A 24,407-nucleotide genomic window follows, 5' to 3' on the forward strand; every position below is an offset into this window, starting at 1 on the left:
TAGAGAATCAGTGTCTTAATTCAGAGAAGCCAAGCATATACACTTAAAATGCCAACAAGCAAAAGCTCATTATTGCTACGCCAAGAGAGAGGCAGCCATCCCACGCAGAACCCCTCAGCTCTAAATTTACATCTGCAGCCAACTTCTGAACTTCAAGTCCTCCCGCGAGGCTCAGGTTGGGGGCCCTGGCTGGAGGAATTTGGTTGTCTGGGGGGCTGCAATTGAAATGTTCTAAAACTGATTGTTCTGATGTTTTCACAACTCTGTGAATACACTGAAAGCCATTAAATTGTACGCTTTAAAAGGGTGGATTGGGGCTTCCCTGGTGGCGCAGTGGCTGAGAGTCCGCCTGCCGACGCAGGGGACATGGGTTCGTGCCCCGGTCCGGGAAGATCCCACACGCCGCGGAGCGTCTGGGCCCATGAGCCATGGCCGCTGGGCCTGCGCGTCCGGAGCCTGTGCCCCGCAACGGGAGAGGCCACAATAGTGAGAGGCCCGCGTACCGCAAAAAAAAAAAAAAAAATAGGGTGGATTGTACGGTATGTGAATTATATCTCCATAAAGCTGTTACCACATTACATAAAAGGAGCACAGAGAGGGCGGACTGGGTTTGACTCTCAGGCCTTCTGTGGACTAGGGGGGGTGTGAAGCTAGTTTCCTAACCTAGCTGAGCTTGGTTCCACTATCTCTAAAGTGATAGGAAATAATCAAATTATACGTATGTCCTGGACTCAACATGAAGAGGACATGAGAGGCCATCTGTGACACTGCCTGACCCCTGGGTCACAGCTGGTACGTGTGTGTGCTCTATCAAGCCCCTGTTATGCACCAGACCTTGGGGACACAGAGACAAATGACACCTTGCTCCTGCCTTCAAGGAGGAAGCAGTTTAGGGTGGGAGCCAGGCAGTGACATTATAGCGTCATCAGTGCTGTGATTCAGAGACCAGACTATGCAGGTGAGATAGCTGGAGGATGCGGAGGACAGATGTCACTCCTTAGACACACCTTCCCTGACCCCCAATCCCTACAGCCCCGTACTGTCTGCCTCATCAGCCTCCTCGCTCTCTCCATGGCACCGTCAGAATGTATTCTTGTGCACTTTCTCGGGTGCTTCCTTCATGCCTGTTTCTCCACCGAGACTGGCAGCTCCATGAGCGCAGGGCCCTTGTCTGTCTTGGTCCCCAGTGGCCAGAACAGTGTCCTGTACTTGGTAGACACTCAATAAATATTTGCTGAATGAAAGAGAATATCACGACGAGGCTGGGAGGATGAGTAGGAATTAGCCAAGGGAAGAAGCCTGGGTCCTCCAGGCTGAGAGTGCCACAGCCAAAGCCACCTTTGGACCGGGGACTGTTCGGGGTAACGGGACGGGATGGGAGGGGAAGTGGAAGGAGAGGAAGATGGAGACACAGGTAGGGCAGCCCCAATAACAGACCTGGCCCTCACTGTGGAAGGAAGACTCTAACCACTACTGAGTGCCCCCCTCTCTATCAACTCCAGTCTATGAAAACCCCCCACAGATCCCGGTAGGAGTGCTGAGTGCAGCCCGTGTGTTTCTATAGTAACCGTCACCATGGCACCAGAGGCCTGGATCCAACTTCCAGCATTGCTGAGGCCCAGAGCTCCTATCCCCCTCCCCCAGCAGCCTCCATCCCACAACCCAGAAAGGAGACACAGCTGGGCACCCACACCAGGGGTGTGCAAGGAGGGCTGTGGCCAGGTGTGGGACACAAGCTGTCAGGATTAAACATCAGATATTTCACAATAGATGTACCTGCCAAGGGCGGGTGCCGCCTGAGCCTTTACTAGCAATTTCAACTTGCATTGCTTTGCCCAGGCAGGGGATGGGGAGTCAGGTTTGAACACGCAGCAAGTGGCAGAGCAGACTGGCCTCCATGTGGGCTGGCAGGGTGGGGCGTGGAGCTCAGTAGGCCTGGAAAAACCCCAGTTCCCTCAGTTCCCAGTCCTGTGGCCTCACTGAGCATCGCTCTCCCATCCTGCACAGTGCAAAAGATAAACAATGATAGTAGCAGCCCATTTCAGATATCAGAGAAACAAGCACAGTGCCTTGTCCCTGATAGGTACTTGATAAATATTTAGTGAGCGAATTAGCAAATAATAATAAAAACTACTGTCATCTGTCAGTCAGCAAAGGTACAAGTCCCTATCTCCTTCTCTCTTCACCCTCCTCCCATGTTCTGTTCAAGCCCAGTTCTGTCACATGAGCTTCCAGATCATCTGTTCTCCACCACACCCCAGCCTCTCGGAGGAGTAATCACAGGTTCCTGAGTCACAGACTTGAGTTCCAATCCAGCCACTGTGACTTGCTGGCCTTGTGATGTCAGGCAAGTTGAGTCATTTCTCAACTGCCTGCTTCCACTGGGATCCCTTTAGTTGTAAGACTCAGAAACCCAACCAGACTGGCTTCAGCTCAAAAGAGGCGTGAGGTTGGGGTTCCAGATTTAGCAAACAAAAATACAGAAATACAGGATGCTCGGTTAAATCTGAATTTCAGATAAACAACTGATAATTTTTAGTATAGATAGGTCTCAAATATGTCATGGGGCATACTTATAGAAAAAAAAAATTTCATACTTATGAAATTCGAATTTAACTGGCCAACCTGTGTTTTATCTGGCGGCCCTAGGTGGGGTGGGTACTTTTAACTCATGAAACAAGCTGGATCCAGAAGTTTGAGTAACGTCGTGAGGACTCTCTCTCCTCACGTTCCCATCTTGGCCTTTGCTTCCTGCAGCCTCACCAAACCTGGCTCTCCACGCCTGAGCTATTTTCGCTCTGGACTTCAGTTTCCTGGTCTGTGGGTTGAGGGGACTGGACCAGCGAGAGGCCGCAGATGCCAATGACCCCGGAGTTTAGGCCAGGACTTTAAATAGCAAAGGCAGCCCCATTTGAAGGGGGCAGGAGCAACTCAGCTCTGGCCCCCTGTCGTGTAGAACGGCAGGCCCAGGATTGCCAATGCTCCACACTTTCCCAAGGAACAAGAAAGCTGAATAGAAATGGAAAACTCTCTCAGTTTCGAGGGGTGGTCCCCCAGCTGTGGCCTCTGGACTAGACGGCCCAGCCCTGTGACCTAGGGCAGGGCTCTCGGAGATGTTCCCAGGAACCACCTGCCGTAGACCCCTGAGGGGACTATTTAAAGTGCCTTCTCCAGCCCCACCCAGACTCTCGGGAGGCAGCACCCAGGAATCTGCATTTTAGCAAGCATCCTCACATGGTGCTTACGTTCACTAAAATTTGAGGGTTACAAATTCTGGATTTTCCATTTTAAGAGGAAATCAGACTCTTCATTTGCAGCCAAAGGGTGGAGGCAGGGGCACCTCCCCTTTAGCATTTTCCTCCCAAGCCATGACACCCCCCACCCCACTGCAACCTCGGAGCACAGCAGGCGAAGGAACCCAAGCTTTGTCAAGCAGGAGCTCTTGCCACACACCCATCACTATGCTGGTCCCGTTGGTACAACCTGGAGGGCAGGGATCAGGATGGAGAACCTGAGACTCTAAGAGGGAGGTCACTTGGCCAAGGTCACAAGGCCATCAATGGAGGAGCTAGGGTTCAAAACCCAGTCTGCATGGCATCAGGGTACCCTGCGGAGCTTCCTACCAGGCCACACTATCTCTCCCCAGATGGGAACAGGAGAAAGGTAATCATGGCGTTGAGAGAAGGGAGCTCCTGTCCCCTCCTAAGGAGCAGCTACCACCACCAGGGCAGAGCACCAGTCATCTACGATGGGAGGAGGACACGGCAGTGTCCTGAGGAGGGGGAAGGAGGATGAGTGGCTCTGATAAGAGCAGATGGCTCCTGGGGACAGGACAAGAGCTGCCACAGACATCAGTTCTGATGAACTCCCATGGCCCTTAGCTGCCCGCGGCACCTCACAGAAACAGGGATAGTGGCTGCCCACCTCTGGCCTTCACCGCCCAGCCCTCAGGCCCACTTCCCACCGAGTTCAGCTTGAGCTATGTGCAATCACTGCAAAGTCTTCAACCACAGGACGCCCATGCAACGGGCAGCTGTACTTTGCCATGGGTTCCATTTACCTGGAGCAGTGCACATGCTTATCATCTGGCCATGGTTGAGTAAGATGCAGATTCAGAGTGAACATTCATTGAGCACCTGCTGCATGCTCTGTGCTGTGCTCACTGCAAATGACTGGAATTGGGGGTGCACTAGTCTAACAGAACAGAAGAGCCTCACTGCCTCCTAGGTGCTATGGGGATAGAGCAGGGAGAGAGGTAACTGTCACCTGGGATGGAACCAGGGAAAATCTGGTGAAGGAAGTGGCCCTGGAGCCAGGATGGGAAAGGTGTGGATCCAAGCCGCACAGAGGTGAGAAGGCAGGGACATTCTCTGTGTGCAAAGCGATGGAAGCAGGTTCCAGTCCCGCCAAGTCTGCCTCCCTCACACTTCCTGTCTGTTTCCCTAAACCCAGGGCTTCTCAAACTTCAGTTACTCGTGGAAACCCTTTGCATGCTTGCCATATCCATGTGGGACCTGGGCTCTTAGTTATGTCACATTTCTCCTGAAATCAACTCACCGATTGCTATTTTATAAAATGTATGTTAAGAAGAATCTTTCTCTCATCGCAGCAATTGGAAAATAGGTTTCACTTGCTATAGATAGATGATCATCACAAAAATAAGAACACTGAAAACAAGATAACGTTCCTGAAACCCAGCCAGGTTCTGCAACTCGGGGAGCTGCTAAGCCTGCAGCCTGCTCTCTCGTTGTCGTTAAAAAGAGAGAAGAGCTACTGTTAGGGAGGCGTTAGGGACACCCCAGCACCAGCCTGAGAGCTTCTTGATATAATCAGGGCTGAGAGATGCTCTCTCTGATGCTGTGTCTGCGTCCCCCACTACAGGAACCCTAGATACTACTAGTGTCCCCAACACTTGGGGAAACTCCTAACCAAAATCTGAGCCAAACCCCAACCATACACGTGTCTCCACCATTCCCGGCAGCTGTTGGTTTGTAACTATGCTCGTTGGAGACCTCGAGCTCCATGGCTGTACCTGGGGCCTGCCGCGATGGGTGAGCACCTTGCATAACAGCAGTAACCACAACCCTCGCGATGTAGTAACAACCACCATCAGACTGAACATTTATATAGCTTTTATCATGCACCAGGCACTGTTCTAAGCATTTACACATATTAAGTTACTTCATCCTCTCAAAAACATTGATGACGATGGTGCCATTACTAGTCCCATTTTATGGATAAGAAATTGGAAGCACAGAAAGGTTAAATACCTGCCCAAGAGCAATCCTTATCCTTTGTACATGTTGGATTCCCCTATACAATTTCATTTTTCGATTCATTCTTTCATCCAGCCATTCAACAGATATGCATTGAGTATCTTCTGTGGTTCCTTTGAAGCAATGCTTATTTTTAAATGAAACTTGCTGTTTCCAGCTCCCTGCCATCCTCAAATGGCCTCTGATTGCCTCTGTGGGCTGTGCCATGGTACACTGCCCAGGTGGCCCATCAGGACCCAGGCACTCGTCCCTCTGGCTTCCAGCGCTGGCGGCTGCTGGTGGCCCTCACTGAGTCCTTCACTGGGAACTGCACTAGACCACAGAGAACTGCGTGGATGTCGGTTCTAGTCATTCCCCCTGGGGGCAGCCGGCAAGCAGGGACTGACCATCATGGGGGAACAAAACTGAAACCCCTTGATTCAATTCAGAACAACTCTGCGGGGCCATCAAAGCTCCCCGGGGGATGGGCTGAGGCCTCTGTTGCAGCTGCACCCCAGCCCACCTTCTCTGGCTAGCCTCGCTCCACTCCCTCCCTCACAGGTGTGGTTCCCAAGCCTGCTCCCCCAAAGCCCCTCTCTCTCAGAGTCTGTTGCCTGAGAAACTCCACCTAAGACGCCGTCCAAAAGCATTTGTCCCCAACCAGCGTTGCAACCAGCCCTGTCTCCCCAGCGGTCCCACCCCAAGAAGACCCAAGCAAAGGGAGCACGGGTGCATCCGATCTTCTCCAAGGGCCCTGGCAGCACGGAAGCCCCAGGGTCACCTCAACCTCCACAGGCCAATCTTGGAGGTGGCTGGATTTCTTTATTTATATATCTTAGTACATTAGCTAATTAGCTTTGTTCCCAGGCCCCATTGGGATCCACTTGATCCCATCAAGTGGATCGTGGCCTTGACTCTGATGACAGGCAGTTGCTCAGGCCACTGGGGAAGATGTGCTCTTTCAGGCCCACGGGGAGCAGCCCAGAGAAGGAGAAAAGGAGAGAGGAGATTGGATGGCTGGGTGTCAGGGAACAGTCACCGCTCCCCCACCTCTTCCTGCCTTTGAGCAAGGAGAGCGGAATCAGCATTTCCCCTCCTGCAGAAGGCAATATCCCAAGCCAGGCCGAGGAAGGCCCTAGTGCTAAGTGGTCCACCTTTACTCTTCTTAAGTGGCCCATCTTTAAAAATAGCCTACATCTGCCTCAGGCCTGACCCCTAACATGTCTTACATTTAGTTGCAAATTACTGTCTCAGCAACTCTGCAGGCTTCCCAATCTGGCCTAAACCCAGCGATAAAGGCCGAAAACAAATGGAATTAGAACCTGCAGTCTGCAGAGGCGAGTTGGGATGTGGATGTGAGGGCTCATGGGTAATCCTACTTAGCATAAACTGGGCAGCAGAACTTGGTTTGAGGGAGCTCCCAGGTCACCACGTCCAGCTCCTGCTTAGAGTCACAGGAGGGAGGACCAGGCAGTCTAGACACTGTCCTTCAAAGAACAGAGAAACAGAGTGACATGGGGACCAGGCGGCCTGGCCTGCCACCACCCCCAAAGGCCTGGCCTCCACACCTATTTAATGAACACCTACTATGTGCCAGGCCATGAGGCAGCATCTCTCAAAAATCTTTGGTCTTGGGGCTTCCCTGGTGGCGCAGTGGTTGAGAGTCCCCCTGCTGATGCAAGTGACACGGGTTCGTGCCCCGGTCTGGGAAGATCCCACATGCCGCGGAGCGGCTGGGCCCGTGAGCCATGGCCGCTGAGCCTGCGCGTCCGGAGCCTGTGCTCCGCAACGGGAGAGGCCACAACAGTGAGAGGCCCGCGTACCCCCCCAAAAAAAAAAAAAAATTCCAATTCATTAGTATCACCATAGTTCTCATCAGAGACTGTTTCACGAGATGTCAAGCTCAGAGTGGCAGATAAAGTTTTCCAAACTTCTAATTTTCACTGAACAGCTTGAATTTTATCACTGGTGACAAATACTGCCTGTTGCTTTCGTTAAAGTGACAGGCTCACTTTGTTCATTTTTGAGAAAACATCTGCCCAAATTTGAAAACCCTGGTGTGTCAGCTGTTCTTTCAAGTAAAAATGCTGCATTAAAAAAGTGACCAATCCAGTGGACAATTCAATTACACGTGTTTTTCTTGACCTTACCTTCAGCAACCAGTGTGCTTTGGTATGCGGCAGAAGTGCTTTCTATGTAGCTGTCCTTTTTTTTTTTTTTTTAAACACAGATCATTAAAAAGACAGGTACTCAAGGGAGGAGATTTCTAAAGTTAATCATTTTACTGCTTCATTTAGAACATTCTTAAGTGAAACTGGTATATGTGTAACAGTGAAGGACACAACGATTCCTTGTACACGTTGGTGCTGCTTCCTTGGTGTGTACTAAGATGCCAGCAGTTTTACTCACCACCAGTCCAGATATCAACAGGATGAAAAATGCAAACAATGTCCCAGAGTTATTATGAAAACAGTTTTAACCTCAAGAACCTGCTAAAAGAGTCTGGGGGAATCCCTAGGAGGCTGCAGACCTGCTTTTGGAAACAGGTACGATAAAGAAAATAAACAAGAGAGTTCGTATTATTAATAACTAATATTGCCCACCATCATGGAACACCTACCATACACCTTACACTTTACATACATTATCATATCTAATGGCCTCCAAAAACCTCTGAAATGCAGCTAAGTATCCGCTTTGCTTGGAGAAGTTGGGTAACTTCCTCAAGGACAACAGAGCAAATTTGTGAGGAAGATCAAGATTAGAGCCGACTGCCTGACTCCAAAGGACACTTTTGTTCTTCTATTTCCTTCCCTAAGCAGTGTCCTGGGCCTCCAGTGCTCCAGACTTCAGCTGCTCCCTACAGTTGACCAAAAAAGACCTAGTCCCTTCCACTCGGCATTCAAGGCCTCCCAATCCAGCTCCACGTCCCTTTCCTAGCCCTGCCTTCCATGAATCCTAAGTCCGGCCACACTAGGATCCTTTCATCCAGACTTGCTTCAGGCTTTTCCTGAGCAGTGACCTCCACCAGAAGTCCCTGCCCCCTTCCATCTTGATCAACTGTTGGAATCCTACCAGTCTTTTCAGGCTCAGACAACCTCTCCTTTCTAATTGTCTGCACCTCTTATTTGCGTTCACGTCATGCATCATGGTCTGCCTGCAGCTACTGATCGATTCATTTATCCACTCCTCGAACCTAATGACCCATCACTGGACTGCAGGCTCTTTGATGGCTGGGACCACATGGTCTAAGAATATTATCTCTTGGTTCCTGCACTTGCTCTTCGAGCCTCCTGTTTCCCCCTCTGTAAAATCGATATCAGCACCCTACCTCATAGAGTTGTGGTGAGGATTAAATGCATTAATGTACGTCAAGCTCCTAGAAAACTGCCTGGCACATAGGAAGGACTCAATCAGTGTGAGCTGCTTCTGTTGTTATCATAATAATAATTATTGCTGTCAAATATCATTAAGGGAGTGGGGGTGAGCACCTTCTTGTTCTTATCAGTTTCATGGCCCACTTTCCCATAATAAGGGCAGGCTCCGGTAACACGATGCATTTTAAGCCGGTCTAGAAGCGTGAAAATATGTCCAGATATTTATTACTTTGATTTTCCTGCAAGCAGTTCTATTCCTGGGGACTTATTCCAGTTGGGTCCCTCTGTTCTGTTCCTCATGCCTGCCAAACCTCCATGGACCTGAGAAGTCTGAAAATAACTGAGCCAGGCCCTCCAGGCGAGTCGCAGAGAAGGCCCAGGGCACTCAGGGCCCTCATTAAAAAAAAACTTCAGCGGGGTTGGCTTTGTATCAGCTGAGCCGCCTTCCTTTTTCAGTTCGACCCAACCACCCTCTCTGGGATCCGAGCCCCTTCAGTCCCGCCGGGCACCCCGAACCAGAAAGATAATCAGTGCCTTGAACTTTGATCTCTGCTGCTGTCACTCTGATCAGCAGGTGAGGAGAACTCTCCAGTCCCTGGGCCCTGCCCCGCCTGAAGCAGGCTGGCGGGTTGTTGTCAGTGTGCTGGGTTTGTTTTTAAGGTCAGTGAACAAAGCGCCCTAGAATGCGAGCTGCCTCAGGTTTGGTTACTCTGTTCTCCAGATATGATGAGCTCTTGGGATTGTGTGAATTCTGAGGAGGGCAGGATGTGTGCATGAGCTCCAAAGGGCAACACAAGCAAATCAGTTACATCCGGGCTCCCGAGTCCTATTTCCAAACATGCTTCCGGCCTGCAGATACTATTATTAGAGACGGTGAGCCGCTCCGTGCAAAGACCTGATGCCATTTCCCACTCGTTTCATCATCTTTCTAAGGTTGGTACAAAAATTCTGCCCGATGCCACGGAGGGTACCGTTTCTGTGGCCTTGGATCAGCCGCGGTCACCATAGCTAGCACTTTCTATACTCCAGCCCCCGGGTGCAACTCTTCACCAGTATTGTCTAGTTTCACGCTGAGCACGGCCCTGGGGGGAGTCTGGATACCTCTGTTTGACAGATGAGGAAAGTGCACCTCCCAGTGGATAAGTCACTCATCCAAAAGATACCTCTCCTTGACCCAGGAACCAGGAACCAAGGCCAGCGTGATCAGCTCCATGGTGTGAGGGCTTTCGCTGGGGGGCCCTGGCTGGTTCTCTTTGCCATCCATCACGCTTAGCTGAAAAGAACTGGGGAAAAGTTGGAACTAGTATTTTGGGAGAGTCTTCACCTGCACCAGACCCATGCATTATCTTATTTCCTCCTGTAAACAGCTTTGCGAGGTGGGAATTATCACCCTTAGGTTAGAGGAGAGGATTGGGGGGCTCAACTTGTCAACTGGCTTGCCTAGGTCCACAGTCAGAGCAGGATCCAGACTCAAGTCAGCGTGAGCTCAGAGCCCAAGCCCTTCCTGCCACGTTCATTGCTCCCGCTGTACTAGGACGTCTGGTTCTCCGGGGAGAGCCGAGGGAAACCTCTCCCGGACAATGGGCACAGCTGACAGTGCTGGTCACTGTCAGTGAGAGGAAAGAGGAGAGGAAAGCCTGATACCAAAAAGATTTGGGGGTAGGGGACTGCAGTGCAGGGGAGACAGGTAGGAAAACAAGAAGGCAGGTCCCCGCAGTGTAGGAACAGGGAGTCTAGGGACAGACAAGTTGGTTCTATGACCATACCTGTTCCTTCCACCAGAATCAGGAGTGCCTAGCCCTCCAATTCCAGACCCTTCCAACTTCAGGACTCAGTTTAAGCACCACATTGTCTACAGAGCCTTCCTCCAGCCCACAGTGACCCCAATCTCTGCTAGCATCTCATGTCTGTGCCTCTCGCTCTGTCTTTCAATTATGTACATACTGTGATCTGTCTCGAGTGTCCTGAGACAGAAAGTCCCCATCAGATAGGAGGTTCCCATTGAGATAGGAAGTTATTAAGGAGGATATTGTCCTATTAATTCCTTTTTTTATTCCTCACAGAACCCAGAAGACTGGCATAAACAAATATATGCACAAATACATGTGGTATTGAACCATTCCCATTTTACAGAGAAAAACAGAGGAACTCCTATAAATTAGGTCAGCAGCTCCACAGTTATCTGATTTTCCTCTAACACTAAATCTCCTAATTGCTACTATACCCCAAATCAAAGCCAAATAAATGTGGATTGATTTTAAAAGGAGAAGAGGGAAGAGAGGCAGAAGGGGGTATGGGAGAAGAGGTAGAGGAAGGGGAGAAAGATAAGGGGGAGGAGGGGAGAGAAGATGAGGAGGGAGGAAGAAGAGGAGGAAAAGGAGGAGGAGGAGTGGGAGGAGATGAGTGGGGGGAGGAGGAGGGAGGAGGAGATGAGTGGGGGGAGGAGGAGGAGGAGGAGATGAGTGGGAGGAGGAGGAGATAAGTGGGGGGAGGAGGAGATGAGTGGGGGGAGGAGGAGATAAGTGGGGGGAGGAGGAGGAGAAGGAGATGAGTGGGGGGAGGAGGAGATAAGTGGGGGGAGGAGGAGATGAGTGGGGGAGGAGGAGGAGATGAGTGGCAGGAGGAGGAGGGGGAGGAGATGAGGGGGAGGAGGAGGGGGAAGAGGGGGAGGAGATGAGTGGGGGGAGGAGGAGATGAGTGGGGGGAGGAAGAGATGAGTGGGGGGAGGGGGAAGGAGATGAGTGGGGGGAGGAGGAGGAAGAGGGTTTTGCACTGGAATAGGACACAGCTTCAAACAGAAATGGGTACAAAATGAGACTAGAGACAGAAATAGCACGCCTCTCAAGCATGAATTCTATTCTGCCCAATCTAAAAAGAGATTTTTCTGCCATGCAAACCTCCCCTTCTGCGCCTGCTTCACGGAGATGTAAGGCATAACTGACTTCATCGACTGTGGAAACCTAACCCGCCGTAGAATGAAGTACATTCGGAACTCTGTCGGGTTAATCTCGACAGAAATCTGGCAACAAGGTCAAATCTTGAAGCAAAACAAAACAGCCAAGCGGGAATTTGCAGGCTGGCCATGCCTCACGTGGCACGGCGCGGGCAGGCCCTGTGAGGTGCTCCAAGGGGCGGGCAGGCAGGAGCACTTTGCTTCTAGTTAACATTTAACATCCTGGGGACCCCCAGTGCCCCCCACAGAGCCTGACACAGGAGATGCTCCACAAACCTCTCACCTGTTCCCATCTCTGAGTTTACAAACACAGTCAGTGACTGTCAAATTTAACCACTTTCGTTAACATCAGGATTCGCCAGCTAATCTCAATACTGGCCACATTTCAGACTTTCTCAACAACATGGTTTTCATATTTATTCATGCTGGCAGTATTATTAGTAATGAACTTCACAGATGATACGGGCATTCTGGGTATTTATATGTGGCTGGCACCTTACCTAAGCCTTCATACCTGGACCATTAGATCAGTTTTGACCAAACTGTAACATATGCTGTATGTCTTGATCTTGTGTTTTCTCTCACTTACTGTGTTCAGAATTACGTATTTGTAGGTTTCCTTGTTTTGTGTGTCTTCACCCCCTTAAAAATACTGATGTCTGTGAAAACCAGAATCATTCGTATTTTGGTCACCACACAGTTCCCCATGTATAGTATATAACATGGCACTGATACAATGCATTGCACACGGTAGGTACTTAACAAACATTTACTGAATGAATGAATGAATGGTGCTGGGTTAAATGTCTCTTGGTGCCTGACCCCAAGCAGGCAGCCCTTTGTGAATCGGCTGGTCACGCCAACGTGTGTTGGGAGCCCAGATCCAACATCCAGGGTGGCTGCAGGTCCTCTGTTTGCACAGCTGGGACCAAGGAGGGCTTGGTCACGGGAGCGATCTCAGGTTGGGGGCCTGGAGGATGGGCCCACCGTGGAGCTTGCTTGACCACTGCCCCAATCAGGACCCAGCTGGGGAAGGGTATCTCCGATTCCAGCAGGACTACCTGCACCCCTGGCAGCCAGCACCAGTGTGTGCTCCACACGCTAAGAGCAGCAGGAGAGCCTGGTGGCAGACAGGAGAGCGTATTCACCCCCTCCACCCAGGCGCGACCCCCAAGGTCAGGGAGACATGCACTGTGAGAAAGTGGGCCACACATAATAATGGCGGAGCTACACCTCTCTTCTGAACGATCTGTCCTTTAATGCAGAGTCACAGCAGGTGCAGGGCAAAGAGGGGCCAGAGCAGGCCTCCAGGGAGACATTGGTGAAAGCACTCTACCCTCAGTACGTGTTCTGGACTCTGGGCCCAGCCCCAGTCCTCCGGGCAGCCTTCCTATGAAATGAGCTCTCCCAGGGCTTCCCAGAAACCATCTGCTACCCCCACCCTGCCGCTCCATCAACCTTGGCCACACATGCCCCCTAACCAGTCCTGTCCCCACCTCCAAGCCTTTGAACTATTGCTTCCTTCCCAGGTCCCTCTTCCCTCCGGCCGGAGCATGGCCGCTCCTTGTTATTTAGATCTCGGTTCAAATACTGCCCGGCAAGAGAAGCTTTCCCTGACCACCTACTGATCTGGACCCCAAATGATTCTGATCTTGACTTTGCTTGTTTGTTTCTTGTTAGCTTCAAGAACTGAGATCAGGCCACCTTTCACTTACTCTTTTAGCCCAAACCCCAGCACAAGGCAGCATGTAGAAGGTGCTCAATAAATACTGATACTTTTATGAACGAATGAGAGACTGACTGAGTGAATGCACGTGCTCAGTTCAACAGCAAGAACCAGCCCAGCTTCCCGGGGTCCCTTCGATGCCAGGCCTGTCCAGTAATGAGATTAATCCCAAGATCCGTGGATGATGAGGCAGAAGCCCTTGAGAAGAGTCTCCCTATCTCAGGAGGGGCTCTGGGTCTAGGCCTGGTTAAGTTTTTCTTCTTATGAGCACTGACTATACAGCAAGCAGACCTGCAGGCCTTTGTTTAATTCACAGCCTCCCTCTGCGTGGTCACCATGGTGATTCCCATGTCAGAGATAAGGAGACACGCTTGAGGATGTTAAGCAACTTGTTCAAGGTCTCTTGGCTATGAAGTCACAGACCTCGCTCGGCCTGGCCCTGAGGACCCAGTGCTTCGATACCTCTCTCTCCTGCTTCCCTGCAAATCCCCACGTCAGTCTGCAAGTCCACGCCCCGGGGGGATGAGGCAGGAACAAGAACTCTCTGAATGAAGCCGTTCCTACTCCTTCACCCAACAAGCACCTGCCAGGCCTTTGCTCTGTGTGGGTCCCAAAGCCAAGGGCTGGGGACACAGAGCCACGAGGCTGAGCCCCACCCTCCTGCAGCTCAGGGACACCCATGTCGCAGTGAGTCACCCATCACAGTGGTCTTCTAAAAAGTTTTTTCTTAATCAAGGGTAATTACAATTCCTCCAGTTTTTGAGGATTTCTTAAAATTCCTTCAGCAGGGTGGTGAGGGGGGCGGTGATAGTATGTGGAGTGAGTACTAATGTCTGAAATCAGGGGAGACCCTTGAGGTGGTGGGGGAAGCTTGGGCAGATAGCAAGCTGACTAGGTGGGCCGGCCTCCCAGGGCTTTCCCCACTTTGGAGCCATTTCCTCACCAAATTCTGACTGCCCCCCTCTCCAGCCCAGAGCTCTGTACCCTGGCGGAGGACCAGAGGGCAATGGCGTGGGGAAAAGCGCCCTGCTCAGCATTTGGCAGAAGGTCCTGGAGTACAGACACCAGGACCTCTGCTGAGACACTGGAATTTTTTAATTTGAAGCCCAAAGTTTGTGCGCTCGCACTGTCTCTCTCTCTCTCTCTCTCTCTCTCTCCCTTTCATTCATTCATTCACTCCTGGCACACTGCACATTCTCCCCTCCTCCCACGGCAAAGCCCATTGTCATTCTGGTGGCATTTCAGCCCACTGCAGGCCTAAGGAGGCTCCCTCTTCCAGATTTTTCTGTCGAATCGCTGACAAGGACAAAGCCGTTAGGAGCGAGATTCGGTAACTAGTTTTTTAATTTTCATGGCCGGAGGTTGTCAGGACAGTGCAGAGAAATTGCCAACGATTCGGAGAGTGGCCCACGGATCTGGGGCAGAGCAGGCGAGAACAAGGGAGCACTTCAGCTGGGGTGGGGGTGTTGGCAGCCACTCGGATGAGAAAGTTCTCTTCTTCCAAATTTCTTTGATTCAGATGCCATGCTAATTGAAAAAGATCGATTCAGCAATTTTTCACCCTTCCTCAATACAGTGTTTTAGAGGGCTGAGAAAGAAAAAAGAGAAGGGGTCCTCCAGGGATCCTTCTGTAGGGTGGGGTAAGGACCAGTTGACCATAGGTTGCTAGGAAATGGGGGTTATTCATTTGAGGGAGAGTTGTCATAGTCCCAAAATTTACTTTGCATCCTTGGATTACAGCACAAACATATCTCCAGATTAAGGCACACTGTCAGAGTGAAAAGATCTGCATCCCAACCCCAAGCTCAGCCACAGAGTGGCTGTGTGGCTGTGGGTTGTTGGCTCTCCGTCTCTGAACTATGAAAACGGAGGGGATTGAATAAAACAACTCTTAATATCCTTTCCCATCTCTGTGCTTCTCTGCCTTTACCAAGCCCATCAGGACTCTTTTCATTGCTTCCAGTCTGAGGTCTCTGGTCTCTTGAGTAGACTCTCAGATGGATCTGAATTGTAAGGACTGGCCTGTGACCTCCCAAGAGGTAAGTGACAGGACGGTGGCATCAGGACGAACAGTTTTCATTTAACCCTGTCATGCCAACCAAGATTCCCCAGCTGGATATAGTCGGGCAAGCTAACACAGGATAATGTGATGAACTTGCACTGGGGTTTTGTTTTATGGTTCCCAGAACTCTCTCAAATACATTCTCTTTCAAATACATTCCTTACAACCACTCTAGAAGTGATGTCCTATAATTAGCCCCATTTTACAGATAAGAAAAGTGAGGTTCACATGCCCAAAGGCTGACCAAGTCTGACCAGAGCCCCTGCCCAGCACCCTTTGGCTTGCTCTGGCCTAAGACAAAGGTTGCTCCCAGAGAAGCAGCTCGTGCAGGGGAGAGAAGTCAGGTGCATCTTGCCAGATCCTTCCTTCCAGCTCCTGGCTCCCGTGCCGCCCCACGCTGCCCTCTAAATTGGTTGTATCCATCCAAGTCTCTTAGTCGGGGAAGCAACATAAGTGAACTCGGTGATTTAAGTTGAATGTGAATTTATCGAAAGGATACTGAGCGGCTCACAGATGAGACAGGAAGGCTGGAGAACTAGGCGTAGGGAGTAGGCAAGAGAAAAGGGAGGCCACACAGCCAGAATCACAGCCCAAACTCTTGCAATGGAACCAGCCCAACCATGTCACCCGCTGCAGCTGCTACAAATGCCGAGCCCATGGTACTGCCGCTGTAGCACTATCTTCTCTGGCCTTGGCCACGTGCCTGCACCTGCGCTGCAAGGCGAGTTGGGAAAGTGGTACCTGGCATTTTCATCTATAGGAAGGCTCTGCCTCCCAACAAGTCTCAAGAGGGTAGAAGTTACCCCCAAAATAGAAAGGGCATTGAGATGTCAGGCAACCAAATAGATGGTAGGTGTGCACTGTTAGGTTAGGATGGGCAATGCTGTGATAACAAAAAAAAAATCCTAAATTTTTAAAATGCCAAAGATTTATTTCTTGTTCACGCTACAGATCCATCAGGGGTCAGCTGCGGGCTCTGCTCCCGGTCACAGGCTGATGGAGCACCCACCATCACTGGCCACTGTCACCTCAGCAGATGGAAAGAGAGATCTGGAGCAGCCATTGAAGGCTCTAGGCCAGAAGTGACATCACTTCCACTCATGGCTCATTGGTTGGAACTAGTCACATGGTCCTGCCTTGGGTCTAGAAAGCAGAGAGCTGAGACTATCCAGTGAATAGCATTAATGATGCCCACAGTCTGCTACATGGAGCCCGCCAACCAGAGCCTTCCTAGGGAGGGAGGAGAAGAAAAAGGCACTGAAATTGAGTCAGGAGACCTGAGTTTCATTCCAGGTTGAGCCACTGGGACCTGTACGTTCCTCTAGCACCCCTAAGGGACAGAGGAAACCCCAACTTTGGAGTGTGATCACGGAAGTGGTCCCCTCAAATTGCACATGGCAGCAGCAGATGCTCAGAGCACAGCCCACCAATGCAGCACTGGAGGGGCCAGGAGTACCCAGAGCCAGGAGCCAAGGCAGCCTCCTGGAGCTCAGGCAGGCAGGCAGCCTCGTCCTCACTCATAGGCTCCTTAGCCATTGTACTGTCTCCCCAGAATGATGGGCACTTCTCAGTAGCCCTAGTTTCCCTCTAGAAATAAAGTCTCTACGGGCAGCAGGAGCTGAGCTATTTGGTGTATCCACAGGCCTCTTGGGCCCATACTCTATTTCAGCTACAGAGAGGTGACTGGCCAGACTGAGTCCCAGGAAAACACAGGGAAGCAAAGCCCTATGAGTGAGGGTCTGCCTGTACCTATGAGGGGGCTCAAACACCCCGGGTCTGACTGGTCCCCAGCCATTCCTGAAGTTGCAATGTTGACACTTCTAAAGGAGTGAGAACAACTATTGGTACCATTGTACACCATGACCAACAGACTAAACATTTAAGCTTCCTTCAATACCCAGTCCAGGGAAAAGTTCAGGTTAACTTCTGAGGTAAGTGGTCTTCATAGATACGGCCCAGAACACTAGTTTCCTCCCAATGTGCATTTGCCCCTTCTTCCTTAGTAACATGAACACCAAATTTTAAACAGAGGTTGTAACACAAAGGTCCAGCAACACTTCCCAGCCTGCCCGCGGCTCCCTCGGGCCTGGAGACTTGGGCAGCCACCTTCGATCAGAGCTCTCAAGCTGGCGGAGGAGCCTGGGAGCCTGATGGTCATGGAGCTGCCCTGTCAGCTTTCCTCCAGACTTTTACATGAGATGGACAAAATTCTTCTATTTTGTGGTTTACAATTATTAGCAGCTCAGAATTCCGTGGCAGTCCCATGGTTAGGGCTTTGCGTTTTCACTGCCGAGGGTGCGAGTTCAATCCCTGGTCAGGGAACTAAGATCCCGCAAGCCGCACGGCACAGACAAAAAAAATAAAGTAAATAAATAAATAAATAAAACAATTACTGACAGCAAAATTCAACTGTGAAAAGCTATCATAGAGGCAGAAAAATAATTGTTAACACTGCTATCTTCAAAGGGGTGTGGAGCTTTTTAAGAGGATAACCTCATGTTTGGATGGCCTCCTCCATGGGCCTAGAGGTGCAAAAGTGGGCCTGGAGCTGAGTTTGGAAGAGAGGGCTTGAGAGGGCTGACTTGTGGTGCATCCCAACAGGAGTATCTGGCATTTCACAGGCAAACCATGAGGGTGGGAGTGAAGAGGTAGGCGGAACCGGGGAGGGGAGGGAAGAGGTAAGGAGTTGCACTGAGGCTGGTGCACCCGTGGGGAGAAATAGCTGACCATGAATCCCTCGGGACATGTAGAGTCCTCTAAGAACAAGACGGTTGAAAGTACAATTTGCAGTTTGTTTGTTTTTAATGTTGCTGAAATGTCAGTGTCTCCTCTGATACTCTCAGAACTTCAACCTGTGCCAAAGAATCAAGGTGCTGAGGTTCACATGAAAATCCATAAACTAAAATGAATACAGCAGAGGCAGGAGCTCCGAAGCAGAAATTGCAGAAGAAATTGCAGAATTGGAGAAGTTGCGGAAATTGTGGAAGGGGTCCCGCCTGGCCTTCTGCAGGGCCTAGGAAGGCAATGGGGTGGGGCGGGGGGAGGTGATGAGGAAGGAGTGAGCAGTCTTAGCCAGATCTCAAGGGGCAGGGACGCCCTAGCCAACACCTACCACATGAGATGCCCCTTCTAGCTTCCTCATCCGCCTCCCTGCCCCCCGCTTCACCGGGTCCAGTCACACTCTGTGCTGTCCCAGAGAAATCTTTGTCAATTTTGCATCTGATACTGGCCCTGCCCTATTTAAAACCCATTGTCTCCACTCCAAGGTCACATTCAGCCTCTGAAATGGTAGCATTTGAGGTCCCAGCTTATTTCATCAACCTCATCTCTTTCTGTTCCCCACTCCACCCCAAATACATGCTCTGCAACCCATGGGACTGGCGACCCTTTTCAGAATATATCCACGCTCTTCAAGACTCTGGGCCTTTGCTCAAGCTGTACCCTCTGCCTGGGACCCTGAACCTCTCTCCTCTCTACCTACTTATCCAGGAAAGGTCCTTTAGTCGCAGCAGAAATGAATTCTGGCTGGTTTAATCGGTAAAGGTAGCAGTAAAGAATAGGGGGTGGCTTCCAGAATCCCTGGGAGGGCCAGAGATCCAGGCTTGGAGACGACATGGACAGGAGCCACAGTCAAATCACACCATGGAGATGCCACTGTCCCAATGCTGGCACAGAACAGCATCAGGTGCCTCTGATGTTGCCCGTGCAGGTGCCGGACGCCCTGCGGGACCCCACCATGGCCCTTCTGGAGGCAGACACCACCTCCCCCAATTATGAAGCTTCCTTCTTCACACGCTACCTGCTGTGTTAAGTGCCAGATCGGCCTCTGATGGCTGAAGTCAAGACCACATGTTTGGGAAGCTGGGAAAGCAAGTCTCCGGGCTCCCAGGTAGAAGGGGGTCTCCCCAGCCTGCCAAGACTCGTAAGGTGGGGAGGGCCCAAATGCAGGACCATGTTCTAAGGCACTTCTACAAAGAAGGGCGATGCCCACCACCCTCATTAGGACCCTGTCTGAATGCCACCTTCTGTGGGATGGCCCCAGGGCTGCCTCGATCAGTTACCGGCACTCCTCTGCACCCTTCGTACCTGCCTCCATTCTCAGGCACCACTATTGATGGCCTCCCTCTAGGTATAAACTCCCTTCTTTTTACAGACAAGAGATGCAAGAGCCAGAGGGGAGATGTCACTGATATTTTCAAGGGAACCTTTAATCAAAGGTGATCACTTAGGTAGAAGTAGCCACCTGGGAACAAGGGTGAGGGCTGAGGGTAGGAGCTGAGGCAGGGATGACTGAGAGATGCTGGAAAACCCACATGCCAGAAACAATCACCCTTTCAGACCTGTTGATGGGGGTCTGAATTTTCTACCCAAAGTGGCAACCATCCCTAACTTTGGCCCATTGTCAGAACCTCCTAGGAAACTTATAATAAATGCAGATGGCCAAGACCCACCTCTAAGGATTGATTCTGCAGATCTGAGGGGATGGCGGGGCATCCGTATTTTTAATGAGGCCCTCAGAGAATTCTGATGAACGCCAAAGTTGAAGACAGACTGACCTCAGCTGTCTACAAAGGTACACAGAGTAAACTAGGTGGATTTATAGTCATTCCTAGACATGATCTGAAGGGATGGGGCCCAGGAGAAGGAAGTTAATTCATTCATGCTTTTAGTTAATAATTTGTTAGTTAGTTTTTACATTCAGTCATTCCATAAATGATGGGTTTAGTGGAGGAATGGGGTCAGGGTTATATCAGTCAGGATGGGCTAGATTATGCTGCAGTAACAAACAACTCCACAACCTCAGTGGCGTAAAACAACCAAGGTTTATTTCTCACTCCTGCTGGTTCTTTAGGGGCCAACCAGGGCCCCTACTCCATGTCCCCTCACTCTGGGGCTCAGCATGATAGATCAGCCACTATCTCAAATTGCGCTGGTTATCATGGCAGATGAAAGGAGAATTCTTGGAGGGTCTCTTGTTGGTACTTTTTTTAAAATTTTTTACTGGAGTATAGTTGCTTTACAATGTTGTGCTAGTTTCTGCTGTACAGCAAAGTGAATCAGCTTCATGTTGGTACTTAAATGTCCTGGCCCAGAAGTGACACAACTCTCACTTCTGTTCACAGCTGGCCAGAACCAGTTTGTAACTGGCCCCTAACTAACCCTTAGGGTGTTGGTTTAGGACTGCTGCATCTCGACGCCACAGCAGGAAGGGGCAATGCTTCTATCAGCAAGGCCAAGCTTTCCCAGATACCCTCAGCTTCTATCTCCTTGGCCAGAAATGGCACCTATGGTCACTCCTAGCAACAAAGGAATCTAGGGAAGTACACACTTCAACAGGGCACACCGAAGCCCCAGACAAAATTGGGTTCTGTTGATAAAGAAGGGGAATGGATACCGGATAGGCAGCTAGAAGTAAATGATTCGATATGTGTGTCACTGGAGAATGAGAGACGGCATTGTAGGTGTGAAGACAAAGGCAGAGGACGGATCCAGACCACAGCAGCAGTAGCATGGAGGGCTCGACTGTGAACTTGGCTTCCCTGAGCCCACCAAGTTAGGGACTGGCTGAGTGGTTCTCCATGTCATCACAAGATTAAAACTAGCAAAGTAATTAAATATGCATTAATTCTGAATATATATTATTCAAGATTTCTGCCCACAACAGACTACAAATGAGTACATTAGGATGTTGTTTCAAGACCATATTAGTGCCTACCATGTGCCACCTTCTGCATATATATTATCTCTACATTTCACGACAAACGGAGGCTCAGAAGATTGTCCTAGGTCACATAGACGATAGCAGAGGTGCTGGATCCAAACCCAAGCCAGATTCCAAACTTCCCATTCTTTTCTCTCCATTATATCAGGTTGCCTCTTCCACTCAGCGTTCTTTAGTAATGATAATTCAAAATGACAACGTGTTAAAAACACTGCAGCCTGAAATGTTATCTAAGATGCATGTTAGGTGGGAGAGGCAGTGGTAGTATCGATTGGTGATGAGGACGCCTGCTTATCAAAGCCCTGTTTTCTGAGTGTGTATTTGGATCCAATCTGTCATTAGAGATGCTGGAAAACATCGCAAAGAAACAAACAAAAAGCAGCCAAGATCCTTTGATGCAGATGTAGCCAATACACTACAGACAGGCAATCTCAAGAAACGCTGGATGCTGTCAATTAAGAAATGAATACCTGTCCAGCCTAAGAATTAGTAAGCCTCTTTGGATGAAAACAAGGAAGCAAGGAGAAAAAGGGCCACACCATGAACATGAATAAGGACCCACAACCTGTCTACCCCAAGTGGATGTGGTGTCTAAATGCAGCCCTGGGCTCTGGAATGCTCTTGCTTATATAACCGGATCTTGGATTAGAAGGTTGGAAGGTTACCAAGGCAACACACAGACTGACTTCTAACCCTGGGGCCTGCTCCCAGCCCCAGGTTCCTAGTCTAGTTCAGTCACACATATGGAAAGCTCACTCAAACACCTAACCCCTCTGTATATATAGTCAATATATTGAGTATATTCTGCCATTCGGTGGAGAGAGGTATCAAAAATCTTGAATGGGGCTTCCCTGGTGGTGCAGTGGTTGAGAGTCCGCCTGCCGATGCAGGGGACACGGGTTCGTGCCCCGGTCCGGGAGGATCCCACATGCCGCGGAGCGGCTGGGCCCGTGAGCCGTGGCCACTGAGCCTGCGCGTCCGGAGCCTGTGCTCCGCCACGGGAGAGGCCACGACAGTGAGAGGCCCGCGTACCGCATTAAAAAAAAAAAAAATCTTGAATGGCCTGATCCTACACTTAGAAGAGCAAATTTCCCATTTACTCATTCATTACTTTCTTCTTCCATCCATCTATCATATATTTACAAAGAGCCCGTATGTACCAGACACTGTTCTAGGTGCTGGGCACACAATGATAAACGAAACAGACAATTCATTCCTTCATGGAATTTAGAAGTTAGCAGAGGAGACAGTGGTTAATCAAATAACTTCCCAACCCAAATGTGAATTTGTGGCTGTAATATGTTATCAACATTTGCTGAGGACCAGGAATTATTATGCTAAGTGGATTGCTAAAATGGAACTGAGGCTCGGAGAGGTGATGCAACTTTCCCAAAGTCACACCACCCCAAAGTGATGGAGCTGGGCTTCCAATTCAGTGCCCCTGATGCAAAAAGCCCACGCACTTGGCTGCTTTTTCACATCTCCCTTGGCAAACTGTGTATCTCATTTCTAGTTTCTGCCCTTTCTCCTTTGAGATCTGGGTTTGGCCTGCAGTCTTTGACATAAAATATTCCAACACCTAATATGTACAATTCACTGGGCTCAGGAAACTTGTTACAGACAAATTTTAACAATGAGAGGCAACAATTATTTTTTCCTAAAGGATATCTGAAAATGAGATCACCACCTGGGCCAAAATTAAAACAGTGTTCTGCATAGAAATTTCTAAAGGTCCTGTATTATTAATACAGCAATGGCGCTCCCTGGTGACAATTATTGTGTATTACATGCTCCTTGACTTGGGGGAGGAATACATTTTGGATGTAGTGGAAGCTTCCTACTGCAAATTTGGACGAACAACAAGCCTCCCCTAGTCTTGATTTCCCTCACTCCTCCTTCCCCCGACCCCACCACACCCAATTTATATCAAAATTCCAGAGGCAAGGTCACAGGTATAGGGTGCAGCCTCTTTTCACAGTTGAGAGTTCTAGCAACTAGGACACAAGGTCCCCATGAGACTGACAAAGGGTTAAACCATTTGCTGCCAATCTCCAGGATCACTGACCCATTTGGTCATGATGGATTACTCCATCATCTCCTACTTTCTTTTCTGAAAGTAGCGGCTACAAATGACACCCTCCTCCACCCACCTCCCCCGCTCCACACACACACACACACACACACACACACACACTCTCTCTCTCTCTCTCTCTCTCTCTCTCTCTCTCTCTCTCTCCCCCTCTCTCTCTCTCTCTCTGACTCTACCCCATGATTATAGGAAATAGACAAAAATTTACACATCTACTTTGAGCTAGGCATTGAGCGATGGGCTGGGAACACAGTGATGAAGAGCAAGCTGTGATTCCAGCTCTAAAGCTTACACTGTAGCAGGGGAAACAGGTGGCCAACTAGCCTATAAATTATTCACTTTTGATTATAATAATTGGTACAAGAAAGAGGCTCTGAGAGTCTATACCAGTGAGACAAGACCAGATTAAGTCAGAGGGTCAGAAAAGTTACCCTGGAGAAAGAGAGTAAGGGGTGCTGTGCCAAAATGAAGAGGCTGGTCAAAGTCAGGGAGCTTGGAGGAGAATGGACATGAGGCCCAGGTGGTCTGAATAGGGCCTCTCCTGGGGCTAAAGGTGGGTGATGAGCGTGGGACAACTAGGAAGAATAGTCATTAGGTAATCTCCAGGATGGTGAAGTATTAAGAGAGAATGTTGGTCATTAACTTAACCTTTGAGGAAGATTTAGCTTGAGTTAAAGGATGAGTATAAACTAACATCCCGATTTTCATTTTAAGGGTTAAACTCTGTTAAATAGGAAATGGTGGAGTGGAGAGCATCCCAGATCTCTGTCTATTATGCCTCTTCCCAGAAGGCAAGGATATTGAAGAATTTATTATTTACAACCCCTCCACTGCTTATGGAAGATGAGGAAATAACAATAGCAGGCAGAATTGCCAGGGGCTGTGGGCAGGAGTTCAGTCAATAATGGACAAAAGGCTGAATGGAAGAGAGGACAGTGGTGGCAGTTCCAACAGTAAACTGGGGCTACAAAAAAATCAAGAAAAAAGCCTTACCTTTGATGCCAGCTAGCTCTCAGAATGTAGAACACCTTAGGTTAAACACTGCCAAGATTTGGATTCAGGAAACCTTTGTTCAAACCCTCCTCTTCCACCTCTAGCTACGTGATCAGGGTAACAAACTTTCTGTGCCTCCATTTCTGCCTCTGTAAAATAGCGATGACAAGATCTGCATTTTAGATTGTGAAGTAGTGTATGTGAAGTACTTAGCATCATGCCTGTAATAT

General features: G+C 49.8%; 1 long non-coding RNA gene across 1 annotated transcript in view; it reads right to left on the minus strand.

Moving 5' to 3' along the window:
* LOC132421943 (uncharacterized) overlaps positions 1-24,407 on the minus strand; it is a 157,197-nt gene that overhangs the window by 132,348 nt on the left and 442 nt on the right. Inside the window, exon 2 of the long non-coding RNA XR_009518791.1 lies at positions 24,178-24,326. This is a non-coding gene — a long non-coding RNA (uncharacterized lncRNA). The remainder of the gene's footprint in view (positions 1-24,177; positions 24,327-24,407) is intronic.

This window comes from Delphinus delphis, chromosome 3 (genome assembly GCF_949987515.2).
Source record: "Delphinus delphis chromosome 3, mDelDel1.2, whole genome shotgun sequence".
NCBI lineage: Eukaryota > Metazoa > Chordata > Mammalia > Artiodactyla > Delphinidae > Delphinus > Delphinus delphis.